The sequence below is a fragment of the Hyperoodon ampullatus genome (genome assembly GCF_949752795.1).
Source record: "Hyperoodon ampullatus genome assembly, chromosome: 2".
Lineage (NCBI taxonomy): Eukaryota > Metazoa > Chordata > Mammalia > Artiodactyla > Ziphiidae > Hyperoodon > Hyperoodon ampullatus.
In genome coordinates this window covers 24,258,239-24,270,241 of record NC_136915.1, presented here as the reverse complement: position 1 = coordinate 24,270,241, position 12,003 = coordinate 24,258,239, and the positions used below count along the sequence as shown (strand labels likewise).

At 48.8% G+C, this 12,003-nt stretch overlaps 1 pseudogene across 1 annotated transcript in view; it reads right to left on the bottom strand.

The window, feature by feature from the left end:
* Positions 1 to 11,624, bottom strand: part of LOC307063954 (cytochrome c-like) — a 32,247-nt pseudogene extending 20,623 nt beyond the window's left edge. The window contains exon 1 of the transcript in view: positions 11,569 to 11,624. The product of the transcript in view is annotated as a cytochrome c-like (transcript). The remainder of the gene's footprint in view (positions 1 to 11,568) is intronic.
* Positions 11,625 to 12,003: the final 379 nt, after the last annotated feature.

Below are 12,003 nucleotides of genomic sequence, written 5' to 3'. Positions count from 1 at the left end.
AAAGTGGCAATAATGCTGCATTCTTTATTGTGTCACTAAAACGAATTAAATGAAACCACACGTGTAACACAGTGAGTGCTGGGTGAATGTAAAATTAAATTGTAAGGAGATGATTTCATCAGGCACTTCCCAGGATTTTACCTTCCAGCCTCCTCAAATCTACCTTCCCTCCTGCAGTTCTCCAGCCCAACTGATTCCAAGTTGTGAGTCTGACCATGGGATCTCCTGCCCTTCCTGGCCCATCTTTTCCACATCCCTGGTCTCCCACTCTATTGGCTGTAGCTGCTCCTACAGGGTTTTGACAGCCAGCCCATCTAAGGTCTTAGATAATAAGCTGACCACAGCTTGTGCATGTGCCCTTTAGTGTATCCAAGAGTGCCCCTCCCCCCATCATATGGTACCATGGCTGATGGAGAGAGCTTAGCTTTGGTGTTCTTTTTTCTGGACCACCCAAACCTAGGACAGACACAGTTTCAGTGCCTCATCAGTGAGAAAATGAAGCTAACATACCATTCACCACTGCTGCTTTCTCTCCAAAGGCCCCTGTCATATATGGTTCCCAAGGCTTAGTTGGGGAGGGCACCAAGAGCCTGGCACATGGGGGAGCCATGAGATGGTAGAAATAATGATTCTAGGGTGGATGGAATGAGGTTCTGAAGCCAACTGTGCCCTCCTCCCCTTGGCTGTGGGGGCCTGGTTGTAGGGACAGGCCCTCACTCTCCTTTAGAACCTTGGATAGTGGCCATGCTGGCCTAGGTTCTAACCCCAACTTCCATATGTCTTTCATGACTCAAGGAACAGTAAATTAATATAGTGAAAAGGAATCTTGGAGAGAGAGTTTAACAATCTCTCTCTTCATTTTACAGGTGAAGAAATGCCAGGAGTGTTGGAGTAGTGATGTAAATTGATAAAATGGTCACTGGACTAAAAGGCCAGTGACTTGGATCAGCTTTATATCCCCTTGGGCAAAATAAATTCCCTCCCTGAGCCACAATCCTCTGATTCTAGGATGCCTGGTTTGAGGTACAATGCAGGTGCTATCTCTGAGTTCCACAGCCTTAATTCTGTCCCCATATGGGGAAAAGCACCCAACAGTCTTGTGAGTCTGCTGATTGCCCACCGTATTTTTGTACTCCAAGTATTTTATCCCTTCTGTTCTCCTATACAGAAGATTCTTGATGAATGGCTAATAAATGTGGCCATATTCATCAACACCAAACTAATTAGATTTTTTAGAAGCTTCTTTAGCAGACACCTCATGAGACATTGAAATGATTTTCAACAGGTTGAGAAAGCAACTCCCAGATTCAGAGAATGTTCCAGCTGGAAGTGTTTTGGCAATTGTTCTATCCAAACTTCTGTATTTTATAGATGAGAAAACTGAGGCCCAGGGAGAGGAAAATGTCCTACCGAGGGTCCCTCTGTGAGTTAGTGGCAGAGCTGGAACCAGAACCAAGATCAGCTCCTGGTCCCCAGCCAACATCCCTGTCTACTTCCCTCTGCAAATGCTGCAGAAATCCACCCAAAATATTTCAGTCACGTCCCTGTGCTGAAGACCCTAAAAATCAGCCCTGCTATGATGACAGCTAATAATAGCAATGATGTCACTGTGTGTTGGCTGCTTTGCACTCATTATTCCATTGACCCTTCATGGCAGCTCTATGAAGTCATCCCCAGTGTTAGTGGCATTTTAAAGATGAGGAAACTGAGGATAAAGATACTTGGCTGGTTGTTGTGAAATATGAGACATGTGCCAGGGCTCTTAACCACATGGCTCTTTACTTCTCAAAGGCCCTCTAAGCCAACTGTAGCTTCAGCTTATTCTACCTACTCCAAGACCTCACCCTACCTCTCTACCCCAAATCTCTGCTTCTCCAGTTGGTGGAGTCCCAGGCACAGCACCTTTTTGAATGATAAGCCAACCTTCCTAGAACGTCAATACTACTCAAAGATTTAGTGGAAGATTTTTTTTAATTCAAGAAAATACAAATATATAATGGAATACAGTGAAAATTAACATGACTTTTTTCAAGATCAGTGAGCAGTCCTCAAAATGTTCTGTTCCGTGGTGGCTCGTTTCTGTCAATGCCCTCAGATTCCCAGAGAGCATTCACTACCCCCTGCCCTAAGAGGGTTTTGTAAGAAAAGTTTCAGAGCATTGCCCTTAATAATGACTGGCATCCTAAAGATCATCTAAGCCCTCAATGACCTTAATCCCTAAAGGTCAACTGGATCATAAAAGGTGTGACTCATGAGGGTACCTTGGGAGAGCACTCCAGGCCACAGGAACCACAACTGTGAGACAGGAGGTGGGAGTGTGCCTGGCATACTCAAGGGTCCTCAAGGAGGGTTGGCCCCCATGTGACTGGGGCAGAGTGGGGAGGGAGGGTTAGGAGAGGGGAGGGGAGAGAGGTCATAGGCATCTTGGGTGCCCGTGAAGGACCCTTTAATCTGAAGAAGATGGGAGCCATGGAGGGTATAAGCAGAAAGGACCTGGTTGCACTGGCACTTTCAAAGACTCTATTCTTCTGCTCCATGGACACGAGACCATAGAAGGCAAAAATGGAACCAGGGAGAAAGTTGAACAGCTCCCACAATAATCCAGGCAGATGTAGCTGTGATAAAGGTGGGAGCTTAAATAAACGTATTTTCCAGGTTTACAGTAAGGATCATGAATAATGAATAATAACTAAACAAACAAGCACCCAACATGGTACATGGCACATTGTAGGCCCTCTGGAGATGGTAGCTATTATCATCAGTAAATGGAAAGGGCTGATAAATCTGAAATCAAGTCTTGTCGCTGCCTGTCTTCATCTGGGTCTAGTAACTCCGTCTGGTCTCTTGGAGGGAACTAAAGAAACAAACCCTCAGGCTGCAAAGAGAAATTGCTGATGATGCAGTGCAGCAAGGAGTCCCTGGCCGAGGTCTTCCCATCACTGGGGAAAGGCTTAGATAAGTGATAAAACACTCATATTTCACACATTCAACATGTGCTCAAGCAACGTCATCTGGGGTGTTTTTAAGGTGAAGGTAACCTTTTAAAATAATTTGCTCTCTCGTGACTTAAAAATTAAAGTAAAAGTTTGAAAGCAACTTGAGTTCTCCTAAATCAAAGCCCTTCACTTGTCATAAACTTTCTTGATGGCATTTTTAATTACATCAATAGCATGTTATGTTCATATAGGCAATAGATCAAGCGTGCTTGCTTTGGAGTGAAGCTGACAGCCAGTTCACATCAGAAAATGTGGTTTTGGGTGAGTCGAAAAAGAAAATAGGGCCCCAAGACAAATTAGCTTCCAGCTTTTCAAAGGCAGCGTTCATGCTTGTTGGCTTGTGTTCTTTCTGAGAATATCAGTCAGAAAATTCCCAGACGAGGTTGAACATCTCCCTGGAACATAGAGTAGGAGCCACATTGAGCAAAGACATTGATCCTGAGTGGAGCTGGGAGCTGGACCACAGCTGGCTGGGTGACCTCGAGCCCGTTGCTCTACTTTTCCGGGCCTCAGTTTCCCCAATGTGTAAAGCCTGGGGTTGGGCCAGTTGGTCTCTAACAATCTTTTTGAGTCTAAAATTAAAATAAGTCAAAGAAAAACTGAGACAAAGGAAAGTAAGTGAGCAGGGAGTAGAAAGAAGGAGGGATGTGGAATCCTGAAGGGTGATGCATGGAACCAAAGTGAGGGGAACACCACCCTCCGAGAGAATTTGCTGACCAACCCGGGATGGGTTAGGCGGCAGGGTTTGTTAACTCCTTCACCTCCACCGTCTCACTCAATCTTCTGCATAGTCCCAGGAGGCCGGTCTTTTTATCCCCATTTCATGATTGTGGCATCTGAGACACAAACAGGTGAAGGGACTTTCCCAAGGTCACACTGCTGGAGAATCAGAGAAGGAAACAGAAGGAAAAGTGGGTTTGGCTGACTGCAGTCCCTAGAGAGGGTCACAGAGGTGAGACTCTCCAGATCTTCCAGCTCCAACTCCAGGGCCCTTGCCATCAGTCTCTGGATTCCTAACAGCCCACTGGACATCTCCTCCTGGATGCACTGATGGCACCTCCACGTGTTCTAATCACCAGAATTGGTGCTATCACCTTCCAGTCACACAGCTAGACTTGAATGCATTGGAATTTGAGCCCAGATCCAACTCATTTTAAAGTTCAGGTACTTTCTATCCTATGACATCACCACCCGCACCCCACCCCCACCCCACCCCCAGTAAATCAGATGCCAAGTTCTATGATGCTCTCCATGTGAAGTTTCCTCTGTCAACTTCTTCCTCTCAAATCTGACTACCCATCTTTGAGTCACAACAAGAGAAACCCAGGCAATATCTCAGACACTATTCTGTGAACTGCACAAGGGCAGGACCTACACCTGGTTTATCAAAGACCCCCAGTGCTCAGCAGAAGGCCTCAGCCATGGGCTGGTTACCCCAGGAGGTAGGTCAGGATGCCTGGGTCCCTCATCCCCCAACAAAGTCCCTAGGGTGGGAAAGGCAGCCAGGCTGGGCCAGGTCCAGATGACCTGGCCTCAAGCCACTCACCCAGAGTGACTTGAGAATGTGTCCCCAGGACCAGGGCTGGAAGGAGCCAACAGCAGAACGAGGGAAGAGGAAGACCTTCACTGAAGCCCCAAAGAGGGGCAAGACTGGGAAGGAGCACTGAGCACCTGGGCCAGGGAGCCTGAGACACACCAAGGGTGAGGTGAGGTCATGGGGAAAGCGAGTGATTCAGGGGCATGTCTGTGGGGAAAGGATGGGCCTCACACACTGCTGGTGGGAATACAAATTGCAATAACCACTTTGGAACACTGTGTGGTGGTATCTTTTATGGCTGAACATACGTATAGTCATTTATACATATACTATGTGTATATATATATATATATATATATCTCAGTATATGTGTATATTGCTATACATATGTTCATGAAATAGTCCATGAGATCCAGAAATTCCACTCCGAGGTGTCCACCCAGCAGAAATTGATCCATATGCTCCCCAAAAGACACACGCAAGAGTTCCACAGCAGCACTGTTCATAGTAGTCCCAAAGTGGACAGTACTCAATTTCACCTGGAGTTAGATGGGTAAATAAGTAGTTGCATATTCAAACAATATACATATAACCTATATCAACACAAGTGAACAATGTACAACTCAATGCAGAAACTTGGATAAACCACACAAAATAATGTTGAACAAAGTGGAAACAAGGTACGTAAGAGCACAAAATAGTTCAAATCCACTTGTATGAAGTTCTGGATCAGGCACAGGCAATATACAGTGTTAGACATCACAATACTGATTACCAGTCTAGGCCTAGAGGGATAGTGACAGGCTGGGCTACTGGTAACATTCTCTTGCTTGACCTGGTGCTTGTCCTACAAGTATATTAAGTTTCAGAAAATTCTTCTAGCCATACACTTATGATTTATGTACTTTGCTCTATGTATGTTTTACATTACATTATCCTATAATAAAAAGTTGGCTTTAAAAAAAGATAAGCCCCAAGGCCCATTCTACTGAAATGCCTAGAAAATGCCAGAGAGGTGGCATGGCTGCAATCACACCAGACAGAGGCACCCCTCACATTGCATATGACCAAGCTGTTCACAGTCAAATGATGAATGAATGAAGGGAGGGACAACTACATGAACCATCGAATAAATGAGTGAACCAGGGAATAACAAATAAATGAAAGAACGAAGTGATGAATGAAAGAGCACATCCTCGAGTGGTAGAATGAATGACCCAATGAAGTAAAGTGTGAAGGAGTGAAGAAGTCACTGGTTGACTGAGTGAGGAACTGGGTACATAGATAAACAAGGGAAGGGCTCCCCTGGTGGCGCAGTGCTTGAGAGTCTTCCTGCCGATGCAGGGGACGTGGGTTCGTTCCCCGGTCCGGGAAGATCCCACATGCCACGGAGCGGCTAGGCCCGTGAGCCACGGCCACTGAACCTGCGCATCCGGAGCCTGTGCTCTGCAACGGGAGAGGCCACAACAGTGAAAGCCCGCATACTGCAAATAAAATAAAATAAAATAAAATTTAAAAATAAATAAATAAACAAGGGAAGAAAGAGTGAAGGAAAGTACAATCAATGGAAGGAGGAATGAATAGCAAGGAATAAATGAACACAGGATGTGTGTGAATAAATGAATGAAAGAAGCAATAAATGCATGAAAAATAAAACTAATACTAGAGGTGAAGGAGTGCATATAAAAAACTATAAGCAAATGTATAATTGTACAAAGGTGTAAATGGAACAATGGTTTGATGTGTTCTGGCTGGATATGAAGGCGAAGTATCAATAATCTTGAGGAAGCATCTCCACTCAATTGAGACGTAATAAGAATATAATTGCAAATATCACTGGTGCCACTGAGTATGCCGCTCGCTCCCCAGGATTAACTCTGGTTTCAGTGGGAAGAGCTAAATAACATTGACTACATTGTTTTCCCAATTATGTTCCAGATAATTACCTATTATGTAGCAACCCCCCAGCATGATTTTAATAATCACTATTTAAATAACGCATTTTCATTGTCTCCTTGCAAGTTAAACTCTGGTTAGTATAATTACTGTCAGCGTGGGAAAGTTTGCTGTGTGGCCTGGGAATGAGGAAGTGGGTTGCGTCATCACCATGATTGTCCCATAAGCCCCCGAAGCCAGGTGATGCTGGGGACGGAGCTCAGGTTTGGGGAAACCTGGATCCAGGACTTGAGGCAAGTCCCTCCTCCATCTGGGCCACCTCTGTCAGCTCCCCTGAGAAGTGAAGATGGTCTCCAAATGCCCAAACTCCCCGGGTTATCGGGGAGCTCTCACTCTAGACCCAGGTCAGGGTCAGAGTTAGTCACCCCCCAACTGTTTTCCTGCAGCTCAGGCGCATCCTCATCAAGGGGTAATGGGGTCTCCATTTCTCCCCACCTGACTGAGGGCGGGACCCATCTGGTCCTCAGCGCAAGCTCAGCTCCCAGCACAGGGCCTGCACACAGTAGGTGCTCAGCGAACGCTCGAGAGGAACACATGAATCTTGCTGCGCAGTGTGGGTTTGAGAAGCCACTTCAGTCCCTCTCAGAACCACGAGGTTTGATGAGCAGGCGGCCACTCACCACGTCCTCACGGAGCTTCTCACGGTGGCCCCGTCACTGACGCTCTCCCGGGTGTCACTCCTTCCCCGGACTCCACCTGCGTCTGCCCGGCTCGGCCACTCCCCCACTCCCTGTGCGCTGCCTCTAGTACGTATGGAAACCGGTGCGATTGTACACAGAGTATCAACGGGCTCTGATGCGGGGCCGGGGCTCTGCTCTGATCAAAGTGCATGAGGGTTAACGTGTCTACACATCCCTACACTGACCCTGACCCGGCCCAGGTATTGATGAGAGGTCAGCATGGGGGACGGAGGATGGGGGGTGGATAACTGCAGAGTCCCTCATGAGTGCCTGGAGGAGCTGACTCCCTGACAATGACCTGGATGCCACCCCTGCCGTCTGTCGTGTGGATTGAATGCTGTGTCTCCAGTCTGCATCTGTGATTCTAGAATTTCTGCCTCCTTCCAGAGTGAGGGAGAGTTGGAGAAGGACTGTCCAAGAGGGAGACCGGGCTCCTCTTCTTAAGTTTGCTACATTTTTCAAATTGTCCTTGATCATGACAAATTGCTCCTAAGAGAGAAGAGAAATAGACAGAGGTGGCCCCTTTGAAATGGAGTCAAGTTTCCTTCTACACAATCGGACGTGGGCATTTAAAATTCCCTTTCACATGGTTAGCATGGATTCTTCAGTAATTGAGTGCCTGGGGAGTTTGGCTGTTTTAGTGAGATAGGAATCTTGGATTCTCAGCTCAGAGGAGTCTTGCCCTTCACGGGCCAGAAAACAATGTTTGCCCTGATCTCTAGGTCACAGGGTCCCTTTCTGGTTTCCCTCTTAAGTGGGTAAGGGAAATCAGGGTGAAATTCCCAGGGGGATACAGAGATGATTAAGGGGGAAAAGCCAACTTGTCCCACTGGGAGAAGGAATGAAGATGGCACCATGATATTTTTAATTATCTGAATTAATTAATAATAAGTATTATCACTCACGTGGATTGAGAGATTTCCATGTACCAAGCACTGTTCTATGTATTAACTTATTTAATTCTCATGACAAGCTCATGAGGCAAAGTATCACTATCATTCCCATTTTACACATGAGAAAACTGAGGCATAGAGGAGTTGAGTGGATCACAGGAAAGGCAGGTAGGTGGGGTGAGGGCCACAGACTTGGGAGTCAGGCAGGTCAGAGTTCACATCTCTCCCCGTTTTGCCACTCATCACCTGTGTGGCCTTGAATAAGTGACTCCAAGTCTCTGAGCCTCAGTTTCCTCCCCTGTGAAATGGGGAGACAGGGTATGACACCTGCAGAACCTAGAGTGTGGTAGGGGCTGCAGAGATCAGATGCCCATCTCCTCTCTTGAAGCTGGAGTCAGCACCAAGCCCCCACCCATTGGATTTGGGCACATTCAGGCCTGGGCATGATCAGAGGAGGATGCTGGTCCCTCAGCAAGAAATGGATTGTCTGAGCCAGGACTGCCGCCAGGTCTGTGGGTCAGGGAAGATCTAGGGACACATAATCCCAGTGCCGTTTCTTGGCAGAGCCCCATCCCAGCAAAGGGCAGTGGACGCTCAATATCTATTCTGAAAAGCTTTCCAGCGGAAGAGCTGAGTTCCCACAGTCAAGCCCAGAGTTTTGGGTAAATGGAGTGGAACAGCTGGATTGTGGGGTAGATGCAGTCAAGTTTTTAAGAAACCACCAGACTGTTCTCCATTGTCATTGTAACATTTCGTATTCCCACCAGCAATGTATAAGGGCTCCGTTCTTCCACATCCTCACCAATACTTGTTATTTTCAGTCTTTTTAATTTTAGCCACTCCAGTAGGTGTGTAATGCCCTCTCATTGTGGCTTTAATTTGCATTTCCTTGATGACTAACAATGCTGAGCATCTTTTCTCGTGCTTATTGGCCATTCACAATTCTTCTTTGATTACTTTTTGATGAAAAACACATGTGCATCCAAACTGAAATTATATTGTCAGCAGTTAATTATCACTTGTCAAGCAAGTGTGTGCCCAGATTGTGGATTTAATTTTCATACAGGTTTACAAAAGCCTCGTTCCTCATGTTTGACGAGGCCTCTGTGAGTAGGAGACATTCATTGTTGGAAATGGTGCTTTTTTTAAAGCAGTTTTAAAAATAAATAGGTTTTCTTGGTGTCCAAGTTAGGGCTCTTTGCAAAAAACAGAAAACCAGTCTAGCTTAGGTAAGAGGAAATTGTGTGCGGATAGAGTACCAGGCTTGGGGTGGGGGGGGAGCGTCTCATGGAAGACCCTGCCTCACTAGAGCCTGAAACCAGGGCCTGCAGCCCCCACTGGGACCCTAGACAGCGGCCCACTGCCCACCCCACCCTGGGGGCTCATCTCAGCTTCTCTCTGGGCACCTGTTCATCCTTCTCTCTACAGCTGGTTTCCCCGCTCCTCTCCTCTCATTGCCAGAATCACCACCCTCTTCCCTTGAAACCACACGTCCTCAGGTCAAGGGCCAGCAGAGGCGGACCTGACTGATGTGTCTCATCCTCCCTTGGCTGCTGACCCGCCGGTGCCCTGAGAATCCTCAGCCGCTCGGATCTGTGAGTGTCACCAGGTTGACCTGTATCGTGTGTGTTGCTTGTCATCACGCAAGTAGAGCTCTTTCCTCGGCTGGACAAGGAGCCAGAGCAGGAGGTGTCTCTGCCTGGCAGTGGTGGGGCCAGGGGCCCAAGGAAGGGGGCTCAGGGTAGGAGGCTCATCAGAGCTGGGAGCAGAATCCATTCCTGACTCCTGAGAGGGTGAGGGTTGCCACCCACTCCACCCTCTTCATCCTCTCCCCCCGAAGGGGAGTTGGGTGGAGCATGGGGGATGGGAATGACACTCACAGACCCCCCACTCCCCTCTGCCTTGTGGGCTCACCTTCCCCTGCCTCTGACCTTGGCCAAACGAACACCTCTGTGTGTCACGTGAATGGGTGAGAGTGTGTGCGTGGGGGATGTGTGTATGTGTATCCGGAGGGAATACGTGCCTGTGTCCACGTGTATCTGCGTCTGTCTCTGCCTGTGTGTATCTGTGTCTCTGTGTATGTCCATGTGTGTGCTGAGCATATCTGCACACCCGTCTACACAAACAGAGGTTCTGGATGGCGCCCACAGGGGTCTGACTCCAGGCCCCCGGGACTCCCAGTCCAGTGCTCTCTCCACTTCCCACGCTGCCCCCCCCATTACTGAGGAGAGCGTAATGCACCCCAGCCCCACCTCCACACAGACCACCTTTCTCTCCATCCCCAGCTGTAACTGACATAAATGCCGTTCTAATTTCTAATAATTTTGTGCAATTTGAAAAATGGTTTCTTTGGTTCCTGCAAAAGGGGCTACACAGTCGGCTCTGCTGTGCTTCTCCCTGGAGGATTTTGATAAAAATAATGTGGCAAAAAGTGTTGTCTTATAGGTAAGCAAAAGGAAGGAAAAAATAATAGAGCATCCTGAGGGGGAGGGAGTGCGGAGAGAAGACAGGTGGTCAGGGAGCACGCAGTGATCACAGGAAGAAGATGGGAAGCCTGTTATTTCAGCACATCATTTCTTAACTAAGGGTTAGTTCCATTCATGTGCTAATAGGCCAGCCTCGCCATCTCCCGCGATGGGAGTGTTTTTCCTTCCTTTTCTCCAGCTAGCCCCATGGCCCTCAGCCCTCACCCCTCCCTCCCAGGAACACGGGGCTGACACCAGTGGAAAACTCAGGGATGGTTTAGCGTAAAAACAGATGTGTTCGGAAGAATCTTCCATACAGGCTGGGAGCAGAGATGCAGGTGTGGGCCATGGAGGTGGGAGAGACTGAGGTCAGATATCGGACCCTGGGCCGCCCACTTCCCTGCTCCGCCCTCCTGCCCCTGGACACTGGCAGCTCCCACAGTGTTTCTCTCAGGAAAGAGGGTAGATGGCCTTTCTTGCTTTTATTTTTATTTTCGGAGTAGCATTTTCACATAGATAACTGTCACAACTTTCATTCCAATTTGATGAACATCGGGGAACCTGGTAAGAACGCTTTCCTCCACGGCTGGGAAGCAGCTGCCTCCCTCCAGGTGTCCCTGAGATGCCAGGAGTGAGCAGTGAGGCACGTGAGTAAGGAGAGGCCTGAGCAGGACCGGGAGGCTCGCCCCGCCCCGCCCCGCCCCGCCCCGCCCCTGCCCTCTGCCTTATCCCGCCCTGGATGAGGGTCCTACTGGTAACAGGTAACCCGGACAACCTCTGCATCTTCCCAGGCCCCTCACAGACCTGGTTGCCGAGGAGTGAGTAGAGCAGAGCGTCACAGCCCCGTTCTGCCCGAGAGGCGAGTTGCCCAGCCCGCGCGTCACGGCCAGTGCACGCACAGGCAGTGACGTTCCTGACCCCAGGGCAGAGACGCCCCTCCCTTCGCCAGCGGAGCTTCTGTGAGAGACGTTCCTGGTGGCTCCAGTGGCCGTGCCCAGTAAGGAAAGCAGGTGACCTGACTACCCACCGCCACCCGCTAACCTGTCCAGGTGCCGGGCCTCGTCTGCGGGGGGCTGTGGCTCTGGTTCCGTCCTCATGGTTCAGGCAGCGGCGAGCAGAGCAGGCAGACCCTGTCCGCATCCTGTAGCACCTGCGGGGTTTGTCCCACACCGGCCCGCGCCCCCTGTCCCGTCACTCCCTCTGGCCTCCCTGGTGAGGATGCTCCAGGCAGAGGAAACAACACGTGCCAAGGCTCAGACGTTTGGGTGGCAGAAGAAAGACCAGTATGCCTGGACCATCTTGAATGGGGGAATCAGAGGCGGACAGAGTCAGACTTCCCTGGGCCTTGGCGGCTGCATCAGTAATTCAAAACTTGAGCTTAAATGCCACAGTAAGTCACTGAAGTATATTAAAGTTGTATTTCTAAAGCTGCCTCTGGCTGCTTTGTGCTTAGAGGTGATGGGGATGAGACCTCAG